We start from the raw sequence: 25283 nt of genomic DNA on the forward strand, positions 1-25283 counted from the left end.
CGCCCCTCTCGCCCGCTCCCCGCCCGCTCCCGTCGTGTGAGTCCGTGTTCTCCTCCCCGGATATTGTTGGCTGCATTCCGCCCGCGCCTGGGTTGGCTTCTCTCCCAGCTGCCTTTGTAACTGTCCGGTACCACGGGAAGCACACAGGCGACGACGGTCATTTTCCCTTGGTCCTCTCTCACCAAGAGCGGGAGAGGAAATCCTCAAGCGTTCTGGGGCCTAGCCGTCTGGGAGCTTCACCTGTCCCTTCCTTGCCCGGATGTCCCCGTGGCGCATCCAGTGCCCCCATGTGAGCTTCCGCAGCGAGATGCTCGTGCCCAGCCTTTGCTCTGCACGAGCACGTGTCTGCCCTGAACTGCCTTCTTGTTGCCTCTCACACGGCCTTCGGAGGCCCCTGGCAGCCAGGGCTCTTTGCAAGAGCTGTCTTCCTGTAGCACAAGAGGGCCAAGTGTAAGCTGTCTTGCCGAAGCGTCCCACACAAGGTCCTTAAGAATGTGGGGATCACCGCCTGTCTGAAGGAAGAAGCCGGTGAAGCCGAGCAGGGAAGGGTCAGGTGGCCGCCCTTCCCGTCCTGCCGTCTGCCGCAGAGCCTGCCGCGACACACACGGGCAGGCGCGCACTCACTCACAGACACGCACGCTCGCACGCACACTCACGCGCAGAGCCACCTCGGGAATCTTGCAGGCCCTGGGGCCAGAGATCGTGCCTCCCTGGGGCGGAAGGCAGCATGCCTTTTCGTGTGCCCGGAGCCCTGGCTACCACTCAGGGGCCTCAGGGGCTTTGTAAATGTCAGGGCTACCGTTCGGCCTCTCTGGATCCTTCTCTGCTGGCCACGCCCACGGCTCAGGTATCCCTCGTGGCCTACACGTCCCTCAGGCCACACGCTCCAGGTCACGGGTGGGCCAGGCCACATCCAAGGGGCCGACTTAAGACGGGCGGTGACCCGTCGGCGCCCCCTGGCCCAGACCTCTCCCGGGTCGCCTGTGACAACTTTGGAGGCCCGTTCTAGCTCTTTCCGGGTGGAGCAAGTCACTAAAGTATGCACGTGGTCATTCAAGGAAGACATTGTTTGCAGAAATTTTAGCATACACTTTCCCGATTAACGAGGTGAAACAATCAAATTTCTAGCAACGTAGCATGCACTCTGAATCCTAGTAATGTCGTGACAGCTTGGTGTGCCCTAGTACTTCTAATTCCAGCGTCAGTTCCTACGAAATTAGAGGCTGCACCACATCCTGGGGTAATATGTTACTAGTGATTGTTTGAGATATACCTCTCCCAAGAAATGCCATTGTAAAGGATTGCCGTATTAGGATGCTACAACAAAAAAACACCTGGTAAGACTGAAATATACAAGTGTTCATCTCATTCCTTTAAGTCATGTAAAGTTATGAAATTGAGAAGAGATTATTTTCATGAAATGAATAGCAGAAAACCAATGGTGCATAAAACCACCAATAACTCAAAAATAAATATTTATTAGAGAAAGAGTTCCAAGCATTAGGAAGAATATTTAATTAGGGAATAGTGATGAACATAGTGAGAATTTTAACAAGGAATAAAGAGAAATGAAAGGAGAACCAGTTAGAGATTTAGAATACATTATCTGAAATAAATACCACGCTAGAAGTAATCAACAACCGACAGAAGTGAAAACAGAAGAATATTTAAAATGATTTGGAAGACAGAATTTTGAAAAATACACAATCAGAACAGTAGAATTAGGAAAAAGTTTTTAAAAAGTCAAACAGATTTAGGTACCTCTAGGCCAATATCAACATTCCAATATTCAAATTTAGGTCTCAGAAGGGAAAGAGAGTGAAAAAAATGCTGAAAACATATTTTGTGAAATTATTACTGGAAAATTCCCAAACCTGAAAAAGGAAATTTATATCCAGGTATGTGAAGAACAGAATGTCTGAAAAATATGAACCCAAAGAGACCAACCCCTAAGAGATATAATGATCAAACTGGCAAAAGTTAAAGAGAATTTTAAATGCAGCAAGAAAAAACTGGCATATGTAAGATAAGCACCAAAAGGCTCTCGGCTGATTTCTCTGCAGAAAACTCTCTTGGCCAGAAGACAGTGCAATGTTATATTAAAGTGCTTGGTATAAGGGAGAAATCTGCAGCCTAGCATACTCCATTCAGCAAGATTATCATTTAGAATTAAAGAGGAAATAAAGAACTTCCTATATAAGCAAAAACTAAGTTTCTCAATGCTAAACGGAGCTTAATAGAAATTTTAAATGGTTTTCTTTAAATGCAAAAAAAAAGGCTTCAAGAAGAAAAATTGTATAAAAGAGGAAAAATTCAACAAGTATATAATATATACTAAAGGCTGTGGATCTACCAATTAAATAAGCTAGGATGAAATTTAAAAGCCATAAAACTAAAATTCTATAAATACAACAAACAGTTGAAAGATAAACATTAAGTGTATAATACTACAACAAAAACACAAAATATAGGGTGGGAGTAAAAAAAAGTAGATCTTTTAACTTGTGCTTGAACTTAAATGATTACCAGTAGTCAGACAAGTAGATACAGTTGTGGGTCAGCATGTATGAACACCATGGTAACCATAAGTCAACCACCTTTAATAGACACACAAGAACTAGAAAGAATGGAAAAGTATTAGTAGTTTACCACTAAAGAAAATCATTGAATCACACGGGAAGAAACTAACATAAGAAAAAAAGAGCAGAGATGAACTAAAAAAGTAAGAAAGAGAACAAGTAACAAAATGACAATAAAGCATACATATCAATAATCACTATAAGTGAAAATGGACTAAATACTCCAATGAAAAGGCATGAAGTGGCTGATTTGGAAAAAAAAAGAGAAAGAAACAACATCCATCTATTTCCTACTTGTAAGACACTTATATCACAGCTAAAGGCACATAAAGATTGAGAGGAAAAAGATCATGCAAAAGAAAAAGACAAGGAAAGTGGGGTACTAATACTCATATATGGCAAATTGACTTTAAAACAAAGTCTGTAAGGCAAGTACATAAACAAAAAAACAAACAAGCAAGGCATTATATAATAATACAATGATAATACAGTTAGAGATTATTACACTTAACATGTATGCACCTAATATGGGAGCACCTAAGGATATAAAGGAAATACTAATAGACATCAAGAAAGAGAATGACATCAATACAATGATAATAGGGGCTTTAACACCCCACTTACCTCAATGGACAGATTATCCAGATAGAAATGACACATTAGACAAATTAGACTTAATAGATATCTACAGGGCATTCTATCCAAAAGTAGCAGAATATGCTTCTTTTTCAAGTGTATATGGAAATCACACACGAGCCCACAAAACAAATTTCAACAAACTTAGAGGATAGAAATTACATCAAGCATTTTTTCCCCATCCGTAATGGTATGAAGGCAGAAATCAATTACAGGAAGTAAAATGAGAAAATGCAAACACATGGCGACTAAACAACATGCTACTAAAATAAACCCAATGGATCAGTGAAGAAATCAAAAAGAAATCATGTAATACCTTGAGACAATTAAAAACAGAAACACGATATTCCAAAATCTCCAGGATGCAGCAAAAGCAGCTCTAAGAGGGAAATCTATAGCGATAAAAGCCTATGGCAAAAAAACTAGAAAATTCTCAAGTAACCTAACCTACCATCTAAAAATTCAAAAAAGAAGAGCAAAGACTAAAGGTAACAGAAGCATGGAAAAAATAAAGATCAGAGAGTGAATAAATAAAATAGAGACAAAAAAAGAAAGAAAAGATCAATGAAACAAAGAGCTGGTTCAGTGAAAAGATAAACAAAATTGGTAAGCCTTTAGCCAGGCTCATCAAGAAGAAGAGAGAGGGGATCCAAATAAAGTAAGAAATAAAAGAGAAGAAATTATACTGATACCACAGAGATACAAAAAAACACAAGAGAATACTGTGAGCAGTTATATGCCAACAAATTAGACAGTCCCTAGAAATGAATAAATTTCTAGAAACACAATCTTCCAAGACTGAATCAGGGAATAGACAAGATGAACCTCTTGTGAACCACTGGTGTTGATCACTACCAGTGAAACTGAATTGGTAACCAAAAACTCCCAGCATACAAAGTCCAGAAACAGAAAACTTTGTGAGGGAATTCCATGAAGCAAATAAAGAAGTAATACCTACCTATACTGTATGGCCTGGGATGGTAGCAGAAGCAGTGCTGGAAAATTTGCACCACAATTGCATGGCAGGGTGAAAAGTGGAAAATGGAGAGTCCTGTGGGAAGAGCTTAGGTCTAGCATGATATCAAGTCTAGGTGGCAGGTGTTTAAATCCTTTTACACACAAGTGGACCCACTGTAAGCTATGTGCAAATGACACTCACCACCGGCCTAACACACAGATTCTGTACATCAAATATTGCTAGCACAATAACTGGCATTATGCTTGCCCACGCATAAAATCCAGCTGGTTACAGGCACTGTGCTACAATGCTGTGTCCATTGCCCTCATGGGTTGGTCCCAGGTATCCCTGAATAGCATCCATAAAATCCCCCTTGGCCTGGGATATAAATGTACTCAGAATCTCAAGTGCTTTGGTTGAGCAACTCGGGGAATGAAAAAGGAGCATCTGTTCTGTAGACCTGGCATCACCAAGGGGCACTTAAATTTGTCCCTCTCACAGCAGCATCAGGTAGGCAGCTCAGCCGTCAGAGAAGCCACTACATTATATAAGACTAGCCTATTCCTAGCCCACAATGGATACCCAATGGCTTCCCCATGCAAGGATCTCCATTCCCCTGGTGACCACCCACTTCAGAGAACCTCACCCCTGACTGAGATGAATCCATTGCTGGAGAGGACACTCTCAGATGATATCACCCCAGCTCAAGTGTTCTCTGCTAGAGACACTAATACCTTCTACATCAGAGATGACACCCTAGGGACATATCACCACATTGGAGATCTTGTCACTTGGCCAGATATTTGTTCTATTCCACTTCACAGAAAATTTGTTGGAATGCCACAAGGAGGACTCAGACTTCTGAGAAACAATGGATTAGATGTACTGCCCTGGTGGAATCCAAAGACCCACTGGAATATTGCCAAATTTGCCAGGGCCTTGCTTGCTGACTTCCCCATACCAAGAAGCCTCTTATACTGTAAGTACGCCCCCTGCTGTCTGTAGTGAAGCATTGTTTTATATTGTTCCAGTATGGTAGGCCCAAATGTGCATTATGGATCCTAAACCTCCTGACGTACGTGTATTGCCCGCTAAGACTGTTTCTCCTTTCACCTGTTCCTCTTTATCTTCTGCTTCTATGTGCATGGCAATTCGCAACCATGCTTCTACTGGCCACAGCAAGCACTCACCATGTTTCTCCAAGACACTATTACGATCTCAACTACCATGATTACCCTTGGCACTATCGTGACTTCTTTCACTATTATTACCCCCAACATTATTATGACCTCTGATATCTTCCATGACACTGGCAAACGATGGCAGAAACACCACCATTTTGTGTCTAACAGGCTGAGGAATCTACCACAGATAGGGAATCAGAAATTGCTGGACTTTTCATTCGGTCTAAAACCACCTGTAGATGGGATACAGGTTAGGGTTGGCTTTCAAGATGGGATCCAGGTTAGGGTTGGGTTTCAACTTACATGTTAACTTTCCTGATGTATTCATTTTAAGCCAACTCCCATTCAGAACATCTTTGTCTATGGGTTCTCTCTGATTAGATGTTCCAGGGATTTTTCTGCCCAAATTTCTCCTCAACGAGTCATTTTGAAGTAAACTTTGAGGCCACCTTGCTCTTTCTATGCCCTGAGAACAGTTCTTAGCCTGCAGACCCCTTTAAACACACCACGAGGACTTACAAAACAGAGATAAAATAAGAATGTGGTACAAACTCCCATGTTTCTTGCCAGAGGCTTTGGATTTTATTGTGGGCCCATATTATGAAACTCTAGAGTATTATTCTCTTCCCCCAGCCTTCTGATCAGCTTCTCCCCAAGCCATATATTACAATGCACCTTTGTCTCTTTAAACTGCCACTGGAGGGTTATCCTGTGGGCTACAAACTCCAGCATTTGCTAATCTGGCTGGTTATGCCTGACTCAAAAGAGCTTTTCTTATTTCCTCTGTGCTGGGCATTTCAGTTCTCTGGGACTGACTGGACTGAGCACTGGTTCAATGATCCTGGCCACCCAGAGTCAAGCAATTAAGGCCAACTCCTAGTAATTATCAGTCACCTTAACCCAACATGCATGACTCTGTCATATCCTGTCCCTTGTGCATGAGTCCCCTTAGTTTCTTGCTGAAATAGTTTTGGATAACTGCTTGACCTTACTTTATCTACTGGCCAGTGAAGGTAGGCTTTGTGCTCTCCTAAGGACTACTTGCTACATTAATAACCCAGGACAGGTTCAAATCTACTTATCTCAGATGGCCTGTTAAAATATTCCACAGTTTTACCCAAATCATTGAACAGATACCCAGGGCCACAGACATCACTGACCTATTTTTAAAGGTGAACACTTCAAGTTTGAGACAGTGGCTATACACTAGTTTCAAACTCTTTTCCGTATAAGAACATAAGTTTTGTTAGTACAACTCTATTAAATATGGATTGTGTTGTTTACAACTTGCCCTATGACTTACTTTAAAAATACCCAGGCTGTTAATATCCTCACTGATGAAAAAAGAGTTACATTTTAGAGCAGGATAAGAAAAACTAAACATGGAATTTTGTCACTGTGCCCATTTGGACCCCCTCCCTCCCCACTGTGCAGTGTGCAGCTGCGTAACATATTAACCAGACCTTCTCAAGGATGGCAGTGCTTGTCTGACTGTAAAGACCTTTTTTCCTTTTTCCTTTTCTGGCACTAGCAATGTACCTTCTTAAAGAATAATTCCCTGTCTCAGCTCTGTTGGGGTCTTGGTGACTTGCTGCTCCCTTTGAACATGATTACCTGAACGTTATTATCCTTGGAGAACTTTGTGTAAAATCTCAGTGTCTCATTTTGATGTAGTATGCTTTGTCTCAAAAGTGTGTGTTTGTTTCATCAACTTCTAACAGCTGGAGCAGTTCTCAGAGCTTCCAAGAGACTGCCTGTCGGGTTTTATCAGTTTGGCTTGAGTAAAATTCCCCCCTTCCTTAACTAGATTGTTGCATTATCAGCAGGATATCAGAGACACCCACTGGAGGACACCTGGGGTCTGCTTTGAAATATGCTTGATAGCAGCACAGGCTGTTTGAAGCCCCACCTGCCTCTTGGCATTCCTTAGGAGCTTTGGTGAGTTCTCCTGATACCCACATATCATTGCTTTTAATGATGCCTTGAATTTTACTCAAGCTCTTTTTCTTGACACTTGGAGTGCTAAGGGGGCACCAGTACATTTACTGGGCAGGAATCTAGGGGTGAATTCCTAGGGAGGAATAAAGGAGGAACTTTGAAGTGAACTGGGCTGGCTTCCCTTCTTTAAAATACTTGGCTTCTGTTGGAAAGAAAGTTGATGTATGGTCTGAACAGACTGTTTGCTGGTGAAGTGAGACTGCCTGCTCAACTCCCAATTCAAGGGGTTTTTGCTCCTTAAAACCAGTAGGCATTCTCAGGTGTCTAAGAATCTGGCAGAGGTGTCTGAGGATCAGTCCTCCGACGTGTATATGTCCTGCAGGGTATTCCACTACAACCATTAAGTTCTGCTCCTGGGGTGCACAGTAAGTCTCAGCACCCGCAGCACTTGCAGACTGTTGGGGGGAACCAAGACACATAAGGGAGTCAGTCCACCCAAGGGTAACTCCTGTGGAGGTAGACTGAGAAGCAGCACACATCTGACCTACTACACTGCCCTCAGAAAGTTGTTCAGATTATATCTGAGTTAGGTTACCAAATTAATAATAGGAAACTGTGCCTCAAAGGGCAGACAGCTCCTGGACCACTCACTGGAACTCCAGCTGGCTGCAAGTACAAAGTCAATGCTTGCAAGCACTTATCTTAATTATTAAATGGCCGGGATGCAACTCTTTGATATCCCCAAAGTGTAGAGAAAACCACATTGTAAAACATCTTTTCAAAATTCTTACCCTGAGAGAACAAAAGTGTTCCTAGGAAAAAGCCTGAAGTTATTTTATCATGTCCTTGAAATGAAAACACAGCGCAGATAACCTGAAACTACAGCTTTGTTTCAAAAGCAGAACTTAAAACTGTTTAAACAAACAAACAAACATAAAAGCAAAAGAGGGTTCTTAAAACTCAAGCAGGAAAATTATGAGATCTCTGTCTGTGTCCATCTGTGTGTGTGGATGTCTGTGTGTAGAATATAAATAAGATATGTCCCTGCTTCCAAGTGATATTATCAGAATTCATTTGTGAAAGAACTCTATTAAATTTTTTAAAAGTAAGCACCTATAAATTAAATGTTTCTAAATGTAACTTAAACTATGCCCTGTTTTTAATTATTCATATAATCCAAAATTAATCTATCATGAATAAAACATGTTTAAATTGATTTAATTGATGTAGACATGTCTTTACAGTCATCAACATTAAATATAATACTTTTATTGTACCTAGGTTTAAAATCAGTAAGGTCACGTTATCACTGTTACAAATTTTGTCAATAATAAAATAAACTTGGTATAATAATATTTCGTAAATAAATAGAGATAAATGAGATAAAAATTTGGGGTGAATTTTTAAAGAACAATTATGTTTTACAGTATTTCTGCTTAAAAATAATTTCTCTGTGGAGAAGGGCAAAGATGGCAGAGTAGAAGGACACTGGTAGCACAAATACACCAAGACTCACATCCACAGACCTACCCAGCCAACCAGAGTACCCACTGAACTTTGACAGAACATTGCCTTCTTCAAAAGGCAAAATATGCCATGAATCTGGTAGGAGAAAGGAAAAAGAAAAGAAAGAAAAGGAAAATAATGCAGACCATTTCCGCAGGGAGGGAGCAGCAAAGGGGGAATAGTGCGTGTTCGCTGGGTCTTCCCTCTCCAACATGACAGAGGGGGACCCTCCAAGGCTCAGATGTGTATGGAATAGCCCTTGACTAACAGAACTAAATTATATGGCACAAAGTGTCCCTGCATTCCCCAGCCCTAGAGGCAAACCAGCAGGTTTGGGATGGGAAGGTTGCCTGAGCTGGACAGACGACTTGGGCTGGCTGTACAGAGGTAACTCTGGGGACTGCAGTGTGCTGTGTGCTGTGGCTGGGAGGGTATACAGAGCAGAACAACCTGAGTCCCCCATAAAATATGAAAAGAAAAAAAAAAAAGGAAAGTAACACTGCTGGTGTCCCCTGGGGCGAGGGGTGCCATAGCCTTTGTCTCTTAAGACCCGCAGAACCATTGCTGGAGTGTTCTGTGGAGAAGAAAGGTGAGGCTCAGCTACAGCCACAACATCCTCAGGTGCTTGGTTCCCAGAGATAGAGTTGAAACCTGAATCCATACATAGGGGCTCTGCAACCTCATAGACAGGACTGAGACTTGTGTACAGCCGCAGGCAGATTAGGATCCTTTTGCCCTGGTTCCTCTGTGAATTCACACCTCCACGCCAAATGAATGAGAAGAGGTCTGGCACAGAGCAGCAGGGAGGACTGGTGCAGGTGTTTTCTCCAAGCCTGCCTACGGAGCACGGACCGGAGGTGGAGAAGGAAGCTTCACTGACCAGGCAAGCAACGGGCCAAACTTCCATGCACTAGCGTGATGCCACATGGCAGCTTTGAGAGGGGTCATGACCCACCTGCCCACCTGATTACCATGCACTAGTGTGGCATTGGGAGGAGAGCAGACCTCTGGGAGCAGTGCAGACCAGGGGAGTCATCAGAGGGCTTCTGGAACAAGCGAGCAGAGTTCATGCAGCAGGGAAAGGTCAGGAGCCTCCACAATCACAAAACTACCCATACTTAAGAAGGACCTTTATACAAAATTATTAAGAGCTCACAGTCTCTATGTAAACACATCAAATTTTTTTTGTTTTTCTTTCTTTTACTTTTTACATTTTTACTTTAAAAGAATTGTTTCTATTTTTGTAACCTCTCTAAAATTTTTCTTTTGAAATATATTTTAATTTCTCTCAATTTCACTTTTATTATTTTTTTTCTGTTAGCAATTATACTGGTTTTCAAATCTTTTTTCTTCTTTCAATTTTGAAAATTTCTCTCAATTTGATTTTTATCTGTTTTGTTCTTCTGTTACTGATTACAGTTTTCAAACCTCTTTTTCCTCTTTAAAAAAACTTTTTTTTAGTTTTATTTCCACATACACTTTAGATAGATAAATAAATAAACTCCTTCAAAACCACAGTAGACAACTGATACTCCATAAGCCACAAGGCCAGGGAGATATGAGCAAGATGAAGAAGCAGAGGAACCACTCCCAATTAAAAGAGCAAGAGAAATCCCCTGAAGGAACGATCAAGAAAATAGACATTGATGGCATACTAGATCAAGATTTCAAAAAAGGAGTGATCAAAGTACTGAAGGAACTAAAAGAGATTGTGTTTAGAGACAGAGAATATGTCAAAAAGGAAACTGAAACTATAAAGAGGAGCCAATTAAAACTGAAAACCTCATTTGCTGAGATGAGAGCTGAGCTAAAGGCTGTACAAAGCAGGCTAGATAATGCAGAGGAACGAATAAGTGACCTAGAAGACAGGACAACAGAAAGCACCCAATCAGAACAGCCAAGAGGAAAACAAATAAAAACATATAAGGGGACCTATGGAATAATATAAATCATCCCAACCTATGCATAATAGGGGTCCCAGAAGGAGAAAAGAGAGCAAAGGGGACTGAAAATGTATTTGAAGAAATTGTGACTGAAAACTTACCAAACCTAGAGAAGGAATCAGATATCCAAGTACATGAAGATGAAAGGGTCCCAAACAAGAATCCAAACAGACCCACACCAAGACATGGTCAGGTTTAAGTATAAGGATAAAGAGAAAAACACAGTTAGTTACAAGGGAACCCCCATAAAGCTTTCAGCTGATTTCTCTACACAAACAAACACTTCAGGACACAAGGGAGTGGCAAGATGTATTCAAAGTCCTGAATGAGAAAAAAAATGATGCAGCCTAGGATACTCTATCCAGCAAAGCTATCCTTTAGAATAGAAGGAGGGATAAAGAACTTCACAGACAAGCAAAAACTACAGGAGTTTAGATTACTAAATGGAAAAAGTATTTGCAAATTATATGTCTAATAAGGGTTTAACATCCAAAGTAAACAAAGAACTAATACAATTCAATAGGGAGGGAAATAAAGCAAAAAATCTTATTTAAAAAAAGGGAAAAAGTTCTGAATAGACACTTTTCCAAAAAGATATATAAATGGCCAACAGATATATTAAAAGATGCTGAAGATCACTAATCATGAGGGAAATGAAGATTAAAATCACAATAAGATAGCACCTCACAACTGTCATAATGGCTATGATCAAAAAGAATACAAGTAATATATGTTGATAAGGATGTGGAGAAATGGAAACACTCATACATGGTTGGTGGGAAATTAAGTTAGTGCAGCCAGTGTGGAAAGCAGTATGGAAGTTTTGCAAAAAATTGAAAATAGAAATGTGATCCAGCAATTCCACTCGTGGGTAATTATCTGCAGAAATCAAAAGTAATAATTTGAAAATATATACGTGCTCCAATATTCATTGCAGCATTGTTTAAGACAGCCAAGGTATACAAGCAATCTAAATGTTCACCAACAGATGATTCTGAATAAAGAAGATGTGGTATATTTTTATACAGTGGAATACCATGCATCTTAAATAAAAGTATGAAACTTGCCATTTGCAGCAACATGGATGGATCTAGATGATATTATGCCTAGTGAAATAAGTCAGAGAAAGACAAATACCATATAACTTCACTGTATGTGGAATGCAGAACAAACAAATAAATGAAACAACATAACAAAACTGAAACAGAGTCATAAATACAGAAAATAATTAGTTGCCAGAGAGGAGCCAATTGGGAGATTAGAGTAGTTGAGGCAGATTAAAATGTACAGACTTCCAGTTTGCAAATAAATGAGTTCTGCATATGAAATGTATAGTATGGGGCATAAAGTCCATAATTATGTAATATCTTTGTATGGTGACAGACCTTAACTATATTTATCATAGTAATCATTTTGAAATGTATAGAATATAAAATTACTATGTTGTGTAACAGAAACAGTTGTATTTCTAAATTATTTTGTTTTGAACTGTATTGTATTTCAAAAACAAACAAGCAAAGTCATAGAAAAAGAGATCAGATTTGATGTTACCAGAGGTGGGCCGTGGAGGAAGTGATAATTGTGTCAAGTTAGTTAAAAGGTACAAAGCTTTAGATAAGTATTAGGGATTTAATGTACATAGGACATGATAAATATAATTGTTTAGTGAGGTACTGTTATTTGATTTTAAGATACATGGAACTCGGTAGATACCTAGTTTTGAAAAGAATCATTTCCCCATTATATCTTTCTTCTTCACTACATGTATTATCATCTTGATTATTTACCATCTTAACTTTTTAACCACAAGTATGGGTTGCAATACAACTTAATCACTCTTCTTTTCCACTACAAGGGTAAAAATATCTAGTAATACAAGGATGGGAGGAGGTAAATACTATACCACAAAAGGATCTTCCAAATAACCTAAGAATCTAAAATGAGTACAATATAAGTTCAGGAACAACACCTCCCAGCTTGCTCAAAACAATCAACACCCCTATACCCCACCTATTATTGATGCCCAGTTGTGAACTGAGCCTCCACACTTCCACCCCACTTTGCCCCACTCTCAGTGATCACAGTATCAAAAAGGCAAAATGAGATAATGAGAAGTGGACCTGGTTGGCATTCCACTCTCCACCATCTTCTCACCTGTTGTCAGTGGATCCCAGCAAGGAACTAATCATATCTTCTCAGTGGCAAAGAAGCAATGCAAGACAGAGCCCAGGTTTGTCAGAAATGTGTCAATGGGAGCAAAGGAGGAGCTGAATCAGTCTACAAAAACGAAGTGTAATGCCCCTTCTTGTGGGACCTAGGGGGAAGCTAAATATACACATCAGATGGCCCTTAACAGTAAGACTATCTAAAAAATGAGATTAAATATGATCCAGAGCCTCAAAATACAACATGCATATTCTAGGACACAGTAGAAAATCACTTGTCTTAAAAAAAAAAAACCTAGAAAATCATAAAATAAATGAAATGTCCATTAAGAGATACCAACCCCAGATGAATCAGATGCTCTAAGTACTTGAATTTAAAATAAGCTGTAATATAAATTCTTCAAAAAGCAATTTGAACCTCTTGAAATAGAAAATCTCAGCCAAAAAAAGAAAAAAAAAGTTACAGAAAGATCCAAATGTAACTTACTGAGCTGAAAAAAAGATGAATCAAAATAAAAACAAAATAGACTGTCTCAGTAATACATGCAAAGCACAGGAAAAAATTCAACAAACAAAGGCAGATTTTCAGAATAATCCAAGCTGAACAGGAGTAGATAGAACAGAGTTGCAGGGACCAGTGGGGTTAAAATATAGAGCTAACATCCATCAAAATGTAAGAACAGGGCTTAAACCTTCACAAATAGACCAAAGATATGTATCTACCAAATGAAGACACCAACTGAAACTCAAATAGGTAAAATCCAAAGTAATCCACCCTAAACATACAGTAATTAAATTTCTGGAAACAAATGACAATGAAACAATATTGAAAACAGCCAAAGAAAAAGACGAATTATTTACAACAGAATAAATAATCTGACAGTGGATTTCTATTTTGAAACCAATGAGTCTGGAAGGAAACGGCACAGTATCTTTCAAGTACTGAAAGAAAGCAATGCCAATAAAGAATTCCACAGCTAGTGAAATTACCCTTCAGAAATTACAGAAGAATAAACACATTCTAAGGTAAAAAGTAACTTAGAATACTAGTTGCTACAAAACCCATGTTTAAAGAATTGCTAAATCAAGTGTTCTAAAAAGAAAGAAAATGATCATAGCTTCCAGGAAAGAGGATCATCAAAAATGTGTAAAATATCAGGTGAATATAATAGGCTATTCTAACTTCTGAGTTCCTTAAATCATTTTGATAATTAAAATATAACCACAATACTATCTGATGTAATGCTGAATGTATTAAAAATTAAGATATATTTTAAAAGTGGAAAGGATAAAGGAAAATAAAGTTTTGCACTTCAATACAAATGCATGTAGGTTAAGACTGGGGTTAAGTTTCAAATGTATGTTGTAACACCTAAAGCAACACCTAAAAAGACTATACAAAATTATATACTCAAAAATTCTTGTAAATGTATCACTATGCTATACTAACTTATTTTCAAATAATGCACAAGAGGTAAGAAAAGATGAACAGTATGAGAAACCAAAAAAAAAAAAAAAACCTGAAAACATAATAAAATGAGTCTCATGTTCTAATATATCAATACTATCTTAAATGTAAATGATAAACTACTCAAGACCCAAAGTTTGGCAGAGTGGATTAAAAAACCTTACAATTCTATGATGCTTAAATAAAATTTACTTAAAATGTAATGACTTAGCTTAAGTTTAAAGTAAAGAAAATGTTTTTAAACAGGAGGGGCTATATTAGTAACCAATAAATAAAAACTTAAAGAGTGAAGAAAATTACAAGAAGCCAAAGAGGATGCTACATAATGAAAAAAATCAAATCGCCAAGAAAACATGCTCCTAAATATTTAAGGAGTAAATAAGAGTTTGAAAATACATGAAACAGGATTTTTTTCAAGCACCCGTTAAACACTCAGGAAGAAAAAATACATCACAGGACATAATACAAATACTAAATTTAAAAGAAGCTAAATGATACAGGGTGTGTTCTCTGAACAAAATGGAATCATGCATTTTCCTAATTAACAACCTCACAGTTCTTCTATGGTAGAGACTATTTTATCTTCCTCTTAACAGATGAAAAATTAAGGGATGGAGAGGTAGAGACTCAAATTCTGACTGGCTGACTCTGGATAAAGTGCTACTGCAATAACCAAAGTTGGAATTGTTAAATGTTTACAAAGTCTTTGTGTTTAAGAAGGATTTTCATTATGGTGACTTTGAATTTGATAGCTTGTAATTAGGATAACCATGTATATTTTGTTTCAATTAAACTCTTATTTTTCATGTAATTGGACTTCATAGGGAATAGTGACAAAATGTGAAGATACTATGTGTATCCTTCACTTACTTTACCCCAATGGTAATATCCTGCAAAGATACAATATCATATCCAAGATGCTAACATTTATACAGCCAATATACAGAACTTTAATTTCACCACATGAAACCATTTTGTATTAAAACCCACCTGCATTTTCTCCCTTCACCTATCTTTGATTCCTGGCAACATCTGTTCTCTATTTCTTCTGGTTCTCTACTTGTATAGTCATTTTAAGAATGTTTTACCAAAGGAATCATAAAATGTATGATCTTTTAGGAAGAACTTCTTTTCACAGGGTATAATCTCTGGAGATGTATCCAGGTTGTTACCATTTCAACACTTTTCCTTTGTTGACCAGTCACCCACGGTATGGATGTACCAAAATTTAGCCATTCACCCACTGAATAACATCTGTTTCAAGATTGGGGCTATCATCAATAAAATAACTATGTTCATGTATAGCTTTTTGTGTGGACATAGGTTATTCCTCTGAGATAATGACCAAGGGCAATTACTAGGTTGTATACTATTTGCACAGTAAAAAAAAAAAAAATTCCCCAGTGTGACATTTTATATTTCTAAAAATGTTGAATTGCTCCATTTTTCTCAGGTTATCAAAATTTCTCAGTTTTTCATTATTTTCCTTTTGATGGTGCAGAACTACAGTGATACCGTTTTATTCATTGTGGCATTTTGTGATTTTTGTATTTGTAACTTTCTTTGAAGAACCAAAATTTTTATTGATTTGTTCTGTTTTGCCCAGTTGTTTTTCTTATATTTTCTTCCTATTTCTTGCTTTTCATTTTGCTATTCTTTTTTAGTTAATGTAGTTTAGATTGATTAATCTTTTGACAGAATGCACTTAGTACAGTAAATCTTTTTCAGTGCTCTAGCTTTGTCTCAAATATTTTGGTAATGTATTTAATGTATTTAATTTCCATTTAATCCTATGTAATTTTATAAATGACCTCTGAGGTTTTGCACCTTGACTTACATGGATTATTCGTAAGTGTGTTATTTACTTTCCAACTGCTTGTGGAGCTTTTTTATTATTGTCATCCTGTGTTAATGATTTCTACTTTGGTTCCACTTTGTTCATCTTTATCATTATGTAACAGGTCTTTTTGCCACTAGTAATATTCTTGTCTCTTAAGTCTAACTTATCAGATATTTATAGCTACTCCTGGTTAAAAACATTAATTTTCTTTAAACTAAGTCATCACATTGAAAGTTGAACAAAGATTTAGAAAATAGAAAGAATCAAACAAAGATGAATACTGTAATGAAAAATATACTAGAAGGAATCAACAGTAGATTAGATACAGAGAAATGGATCGGTCAGCTGGAAGACAAGAGTAGTGGAAATCACTGGTGCTAACCAAAAAAGAATGAAAACTAATGAGGACAGTTTGAGAGACCTCTGGGACAACGTAAAGTCCACTACGTTCACATTATATATAGGGGTCCCAGAAGAAAAAAAGAGAAAGGGTCTGACAACATAATTGAAAAGATAATAGCTGAATATTTCCCTAACTTAAGAAACAGTCATCCAAGTCCAGGAAGAACAAAGTCCCATACAGCATTAACCCAAAGAGAAACACACTAAGACAAATTGTAACTAAAATTAAAATTAAAGACAGAATATTAAAAGCAGCAAGAGAAAAGCAACAAATTACATACAAGGGACTAGCAATAAGGCTATCAGCTGACTTTTTCGCAGAAACTAAGTAAGGAAAAATCTACAACCAAGAATACTCTACCCAGCAAGGCTCTCCTTCAGATTTGATGGGGAAATCAAAAGCTTCACAGACAAATAAAAGCTAAGAGTTCAGCACTACCAAGCCATCTTTTTAAGAAATGTTAAAGGAACTTCTCTAAATGAAAAAGGAAAGGACATATAAAAATCATGAAAGGAAAACGCTCATCAGCAAAGGAAAACATACAGCAAAGGCAAACATACAGCAAAGGCAAGAAACCATCCATGTATAAAGCTAGTAGGAAGGTTAAAAGAGTGTTTTTGTAAGAGTGACTGAATGGATACAGAAACAAGACACATCTACAAGGTGCGCACAAGTGACTCACTTCAGCTCTAAAAACATAAACAGCCTGAAACTAAGGGGATGGAAATGGTATTCTACGCAAATGGAAATCAAAGGAAGGCTGAAGCAGCAATACTTGTACCAGTCAAAATGAGTTTAAAATAAAGACTGTTACAAGAGACAAAGACACTACATAATGATCAAGGGATCAATCCATAAAGAAAGTATAACAATTTAAAATATAAATGCACTCAACACAGGAGCACCTAAATATGTGAAGTAAACGTCAACTGACATAAAGAAGAAATCAAAAGTAATACAATAGAAGATGACTTGAACATCCCACTTACATCAATGGGCAGATCATCCAGACAAAGAAATCAATAAGGAAATAGTGGACTTAAAAAACACATTAGACTGAGTGGACTTAATAGACACATCAACAATATTTCATCCAAAAGGAACAGAATACATATTCAAGTGCATACACAACATTCTTCAGGATAGATCACATGCTAGGTCACAAAACAAGCTGAAAACCACAAAATTCGTAGAAGAAAACACAGGCAGAACACTCTTTGACAAAAGTCATACAGTATTTTTTAATCTGTCTCCTAAAGCAAGAAAAATAAAAGAAGAACAACCCAAACAGGATCTAATTAAAAATTTAAAGGCTTTTTGCACAGCAAAGGAAACCACTGACAAAATGAAAAGGCAACCTATTAATGGAAGGAACTATCTGCAAGTAATATAATTGATAAGGGGTTATTATCCTAAATATATCAACAGCTCATACAACTGTATTAAAAAAAATAAACCACATAAACCCACCGCCCAAAAAAATGGCCCTACTATATATAGCACTGGGAACTATATTCAATATTCTATATAAACGTTAATGAAATTGTGGGAAAGAATACATGTATGTGTATACATATTCATAACTGAGTCACTCTGCTGTACACCAGGAACTAACATAACATTGTAAGCTAACCATACTTCAATCAAAAAAAATTTCTGGTTAACAAATGGGCATAAGACTTGAATAGGTGTTTTTCCAAAGAGCAAGTGGAGATGGCTAACAGGTACGTAAAAAGATGCTCAACATTATTTACCATCAGAGAAATCCAAATCAACTTCACAATGAGTTATTACCTCACACCTGTCAGAATGGACATCATCAAAAAGAAAATAATAAATGTTAGTGAGGATGTGGATAAAAAGAGGACCTTCATACATGTTAGCAGGAATGTGAACTGGTGTAGCCACTATGGAAAACAGTATGGAAATTTATCAAAAAACTAAACAAAAACTACCATGACCTAGTTCATCTGACTCCTGGGTATATTTCCAAAAAGATCAAAAACATTAATTCAAAAAGATATATGCACCCAGATGTTCACAGCAGTATAATCTACCACAGCCAAGATAAATAAGCAACCTAACCGTCCATCAACAGATGAATGGATAAAGAATATGTATAAACTATGGAATACTACTTAGCCATAAAAAAGAATGAAATGTCACCATTTGTAATATGGAGAGATTTGGAGGCTATTGTAAGTTGTTACAGTGAATATAACAAAAAAAGCAGACTCAGAGATATACAGAACAAACCAGTGGAGAGAAGCAAGATGGGGTAGGGGATTAAGAAGGATCAATTACTAGGTATAAAATAAATAAGCTACAAGGATATAAAATACAACACAAGGAACATAGCCAGTATTTTTAAACTAAAATTGGAATACAACCTTTAAAAACTGTGAATCACTATGCTGTACAGTTGAAACTTACATAAAATACTGTACATCAACTATACCTTAAGTAAAAAATGCATATCAAAAAGTCTACCTTAATGACCCTCATACCTCAAGCAGTAAAATACACACCAAAAATGCAATTTATAAAGAATGTATAACTGATGAAAGAAAATAGATAAAAGATAAGTTCATTCACCTGGATATACTTCTATTAGACTTTGATATATTTGATTTCATGTCCTTTTCTCTGCCCAATTTAAAGATTATAAACTTCTGTGAAGTATAGTTCTTGACAGACAATCCAAATCCAGCTAAGTCACTTTGATGTCCAGGTGATTTCAACTTACATTAATCTTGGCAATAAATCACCTCAAAAAGAAATGACAAAATAATATTTTGTTAAGTTATACAAAATTGAGCTAGCGAAGAAAAATCCAGATGTATATTATAATACATTGTAATATAAATATAGTAAGTCTACTGATGGTTAAACTGTAACTTTTGGGGAAATAAAAAGTTTGTCTTGAGTTTTATTTTCAATGACATTTGGACAAAGGCATTTACAAGAGAATCACAAAATATTAGCAGTTAAAATAATCTGAGTGGTACTTGTTAGTTGTTACAGAACAGCAATTATTTCCTTCTGAAATTATATATATACACATATATATGGATTACTGTTAAAATTTCAACTCTTGAAGTATTATTGCTTAATTTAATAAAATACCTGAAACCTTGTCTTTAAATTATTTCTAGATAGTCAAAACACTTGAAAGTTATTTGAAAAAAATACTTCATTAATACAATCACTAAGGCATTTCACCAGATAGGATTATAAACTCTTTACACATCTGCATAACTTCATTTATAGAACTCTACCAAAGGTCCTGGAAAACTCTTAGAAAGAAAAATGTGATAAAATAAGAATATAGGCCACGTGCTTCCACAAGTAGAGGTAGAAAACCAGGTATTGTTATAAAATGAGATATTATGGTTAATTAAGGATAATTTGTTCATATGAAATAAAAGCCTTCACAGAACTTGTTAGAATTTACTAGAGATACACAATTTGAATACCTTCCTCCTCCCCTCCCTGAACTATATATTGTCTAAGCAGAAAACCATGGAATTTTAAGTCATCTAACTTCAAAAAATAAGTTACTTAATACATTTTGTTCTCAGAGTAGAAACCATCATTCTGAATCTCTTCATAATTAAGAAGACTTATGAAACCTACACAATATTCCCTTTAAAATCTTAACTTCACTATTCATTTTCTACTGTATTATTTTTCCAGCATTTATTTATTGTCTATCATTGCAACAACTGCAACCTAACAAACCAGAATGAAAGATATTAAAATAAGCATACATTTATAAGCAATACTTTACAGTAGGCACCTCAGAAACTACCATAGATGTGATGAACATTTAAAAAAATCTGTTTTATCTTTTTACAATCATATATTGATATTTCTGTTATACATGTGTGTGAATATATACACATATAAAATATATATAATCAGGTCTGAAACTGAATCTTTACACAAAGTCCTTCTAAAACTCAAACATTGGAAATTCCTTAAACATTGAACAATTTTAATAAAAGTTTCTGTGTAATGCTAAACAGTCTTATTTATACATAGAAAATATAAAAGTAGTAGTGTGCTTAAAATTGCAGAACTCCTTAATATTTAATGGTAGGTAAATCTAAAAATAATAATATAATAATAACAACATCACAAATATTTTCAAGCAATAAATATGTATTCATAAATAGTGTAAATTTGTATCAAGATTAGAAACAAAAATCACAAATCTGAAGTTTATTCCTTAGTCTATGTGCAATCCATTATCTTTGTTCTTGATTATGAGGCTATTAAATTTTTTTAGAAGTTTTAATTTTGAACAAAAACTATAATCACCACGATGTCAAAACAATACAGAAACATGTAACACAATAAAAACAAAACAAACAACAAAACCAAAACAACAATAAAATATTTAATTTTTCACATTAAAAAGTTAATCAAAGACTTGAATTTAACTATCTCAGCAAACAAACAGCCAGTAAGGACAGTATATATTCACCAGGAAAATTCTGAAAGGATGAAATATAGAGGAAAACTAATTACTCCAGAAATAGAGAAACATAAAAAATGGTATCTTCAAGTCAGCAGTCTATTGGACAGTGCCAGTTTTGTCAGATATTATAAAACATTTTATAATTATTATTAAGTACAGTTGGATCAGTCTTGGAGCAGTGCTCTCCTACATCCAGTTGGTTGACATTCTATTCCTGAAAGGTTGCATAGACAGAGCGTTTAGTCAGCACTCTTACGAAATAGCTACAAAACCAGTGGTGCAGAACTCTCCTGAAGACCAGATAAGGTGCCATTTCATTTTCATGGAACAATGTCAAGAAGAGGAGGATGATAATGAAGGAGCCTAAAATGAAAAATCAAGTATGTTAATTATTTTGGTGTATTGTTATACCTTCAAAGTGTTCTCCAGCAAATGGCTATAAAGCATATAGTCTCTTTATAAGGTGAGTTAGAGAGAAACATCAAGTCTCAATAAGTTTAACAGCCTGCTTTTACTGTTTTCCTTAGCACCACATTCCTAGGAGTTCTAAATTATAATCCTTGTTTTTCTGTATTTCATCATTTAGCCAAAAAAACTTATGGAATATAATAAATTGACTGCTAACGAGTTAGAAAAAAATTTTTAATTAATTAAAATTCCACTAGTGAGTGACTGTCTTGTGAACATTTCTGAACTTAGAGTATAAATTTCAAATATTTCTCATAAATTTTTTAAAGCAGTTCTGAGAACATTTCAATTAAAAATACCACAAACTAAATTACAGTATGAACAAAACGCACTTGATCAATATTAACAACTCATGAATAACTTATCCATGTTTCTATTCATAGTCAGTCAAAGCCAGAAGTAAATGCAAATTGTCTTTGAAATTAAAACTTGCAGAATTCACAATGTTGTGAACTCAGTTTCATTCAATGTAAATATCTTATCATCTAGTCAAGAACTATTAAATATTTCCATGAGTTTTTTTTTCATTAGGTAGAATTATTATAGTATGACTGCACATACACATTACATTGCATGCAAATACATATATACAGTATACTGCACTTATTTTAAGTTTACATGTATAACTAATTATTGTTTCTAAGAACAGATTATATCTCTAGCTTTTTAAACTTACATAGTTATCAAAGAATAAAGCCAACTACAAAATAAGAATCAATAAAATGCAGTAATCCAATCATAAACGACAGTCAAATGTGCTTACACATATTATTTCCATGAGTTTTAATACTTACAGCAAGAATTAGGAACATGTAAATATCTTATTAATGCCTATTAATTAGGTAGCAAAAACAAACACTGTTGTTTCATAACCCAGCTAACTTATGATGAATTCACTTACTAATGTAAACTGGTCATATACTTGCATCAGGTCCTCCATTTTGTACTCTTCTAGCACCACAAAATTGTCCAGATTTCCACTTGCTTTTCGTGCACAGTGATGGCAATGTACTATGTAGGTCTTTTGAGAATTGCTTTCATTAGTGACAAAAAGCAAATCAAAAACTTCCACCTATTTCATATATGAGAAAAAAGCAATGAACAGAGATAATTGAACTTTTTTGCCCACTGTTGTGTAAATGTGGAAAATGACTTTTGACTAAATACTGGGCCTTAATAAAAAAACCATGGTTGTATATTTGAGATACCAGGTTTATTTTGTAGGACATCCAAAGACAAGGACAACGTTATAAATTTAGAGATTGACTCTAATGGAATTAAATCATCTTTACAACCACAAAAGTTTAATTTGAAGTCTGGTAAGGGTCAGCCTATTTTTATTTTACCCAGAATATCAGTGCACAAACAGAAAAAAGTGACAATTACTTTTTTAATTTCTTTATGAGATTATTCATAGTGTTCTGATTTTGCATGTTCATCTCTCGTCATAGAACTCCACAAAGGTTGTGACTAAACTATTTCATTCACTCTTGGATCTCTAAATATCACAGTCCTTACAGTTCAAGCCAAATAAAAAAAAATGAAATGAACACTTGAATGAGTATGATCAGGTTATTTGTGAGAGCCAGAAATTCAAAATGACTAACAAAATGTGTTCAGTTCCAAGCCTCATGTATTAAGGAAAATAAATGCAAAGTGTTTTCATGAACTTTAACATATTAAGAGACAGTAAGTACATTTTATACAGAAAAAATGATGGGTTGGAAAGGTTTAGCCAGGAAAATGGGTAACAGATACAATACTTGTTTTCACATATGGAAGAGATTACTTATCCAAGACACCTAACTAGAATCTGTTTGGCCTTGTAATGTAACAATGAGGTTATGTAATATTAAAGTAGCCAATGGATTTATTTCAGAATTATAGAACAATTTCAAGGTTTAGTAAGAAACTTCAATTTCTCTGTCAAGGGATCCTCTAATTTCTGCATGACTTCTTCAGTGATTAAAAACTAATCACTTTCAAGTCGTCTTTGAACAAGTCTGTTAAAATTCCAGAGTTTAAAAGGCTTTCTATGAATAGGTAGTAACATAGTTTACTGACTCCAGTTAAAAAACCTAGGTTTCTTCAATTTGTCATCATTCCCCATTTAACCAACTATCCTGATGACTTTACTTTCTAAATACTTTTAAACTCTTCCCTTTCTTTTATTTCTTGAACACTATCTATGAGTCTCAGGTTAATTTAGTCTAAGGCCATTCCAGTAGCTTCTAACTTAGCCTCTTTGCTTTCTACTTCCAATTCTCTTTAGTTATCAGCCACTACTCACTGAAGCACATATTTTTACTTACTCCCTTGCTCAAAAACTTTTCATGATTTTGGAACAAACATCAGATTCCCTACATCAAATTCAAGATACTCAAAGGCAGTTTCAGGTATATCACATGTGGTTTAGAGTTTGTCCTCTCCAAGTAGAATGTATGCTCCTCCACAATAGCTATCACATCTTCATTTCTGCACTTTTAATAAGCCATGGCCATAGGAGAAAAAAATCAACAAATATATTATGAAATGAACTACAAAGGACATAATACTGATCTGTCTAGATCTACAGTGAAATAGAACCAGTTAATGGCAACTGTGTACTTAATCCGAACTGTTACTAGTTTAAAATCTGAGATGATAGTCATCTGTTAAGAAAGAACTACACGAATGCCCCTATAGGAGTTCTGAAATATTATACCATAGGATAAAAATGTAATAAATTGCTATGATAGTTAATTCCAATAAAATATATTATGTGGAAGTATAGGTAAATTTATAGTTAAAAAACAAAAAGTAAAGCCTGGAGAAACCACGATAAGACAACTATTAGTAAGAATAGTTACCTCACAAATGCTACAATAATGCGCTGGTTCATCATTTGTCCGCCCATGCCATATAATCTCTTTACCTGCTGTAATGAGAGCTTCCCTCAGTGTCTGACATTGCTTTAGAATTTTCAGAAGACAATACCTATTGTGGAGAAAAATTATTTGTGACAATAACTGAATACTGAGTATTTTTAGCATAAAAGATATACCAATTAGTATCCTGGTTCTAAGGTTTATTGACAAAGTTTTCCTTTTATCAATTTTGTTTTATCTAGCAGGTCTAACAATGACAATACTAAAGCAGTGGAACTTGAGAACTAATATTTCAATATGAAAATATAATATTTTAGCCTACTAAAAATCTCACCTCTTATTTGAAGATATATTCTTAATTTTGGTTTGATTTAGGCAACTGAGAGAACATTCCTAAGGAGTCAATTTTTTGTCTTTGAAATGAAGTTTGAATTCCAGGATAGAACTGTTTTGATTGTAGTAAGGTAAGAAAGCATATATTTAAACTGAGATACTTACAACAGTATTATTTTTATATAATTGATTTTAAAATTCTGGATTATGCAAAAAGTTATTTATGTATTTGTCATCAGATTATTTAAAGTTAGTTTAACTATTGTACTAAAGGAAAAGAGTATTACTGTTTTGATTTGAAAGTAACATAATGGAATCCTTCATTTATGTTAACATAACCTTTTTCTGTAATTTACTTTCCTTACACTCATACTATTTCTGATGATAACACTACAGTGAGTTCTCACATTATGATGCTGATTTTCCTATAATTTGCTGTCATTGCTCAGAATTGTCTCTATAGTTTTCACAAATGTATCTCAAGTTCTCCTTTGAAAGTACAGCTGGACTAG

At 35.8% G+C, this 25283-nt stretch overlaps 1 long non-coding RNA gene across 1 annotated transcript; it reads right to left on the reverse strand.

The window, feature by feature from the left end:
* Positions 1 to 20304: 20304 nt before the first annotated feature.
* On the reverse strand, positions 20305 to 24943 carry LOC106730958. Its single transcript, XR_004317952.1, has 3 exons — positions 24421 to 24943; positions 22473 to 22643; positions 20305 to 21466 (listed from the first exon to the last, which is right to left on the reverse strand). It is a non-coding gene; the product is annotated as an uncharacterized LOC106730958 (long non-coding RNA).
* Between the last annotated feature and the right edge of the window lie 340 nt (positions 24944 to 25283).

The sequence above is a fragment of the Camelus ferus genome, chromosome X, assembly GCF_009834535.1.
Source record: "Camelus ferus isolate YT-003-E chromosome X, BCGSAC_Cfer_1.0, whole genome shotgun sequence".
Taxonomy (NCBI): domain Eukaryota; kingdom Metazoa; phylum Chordata; class Mammalia; order Artiodactyla; family Camelidae; genus Camelus; species Camelus ferus.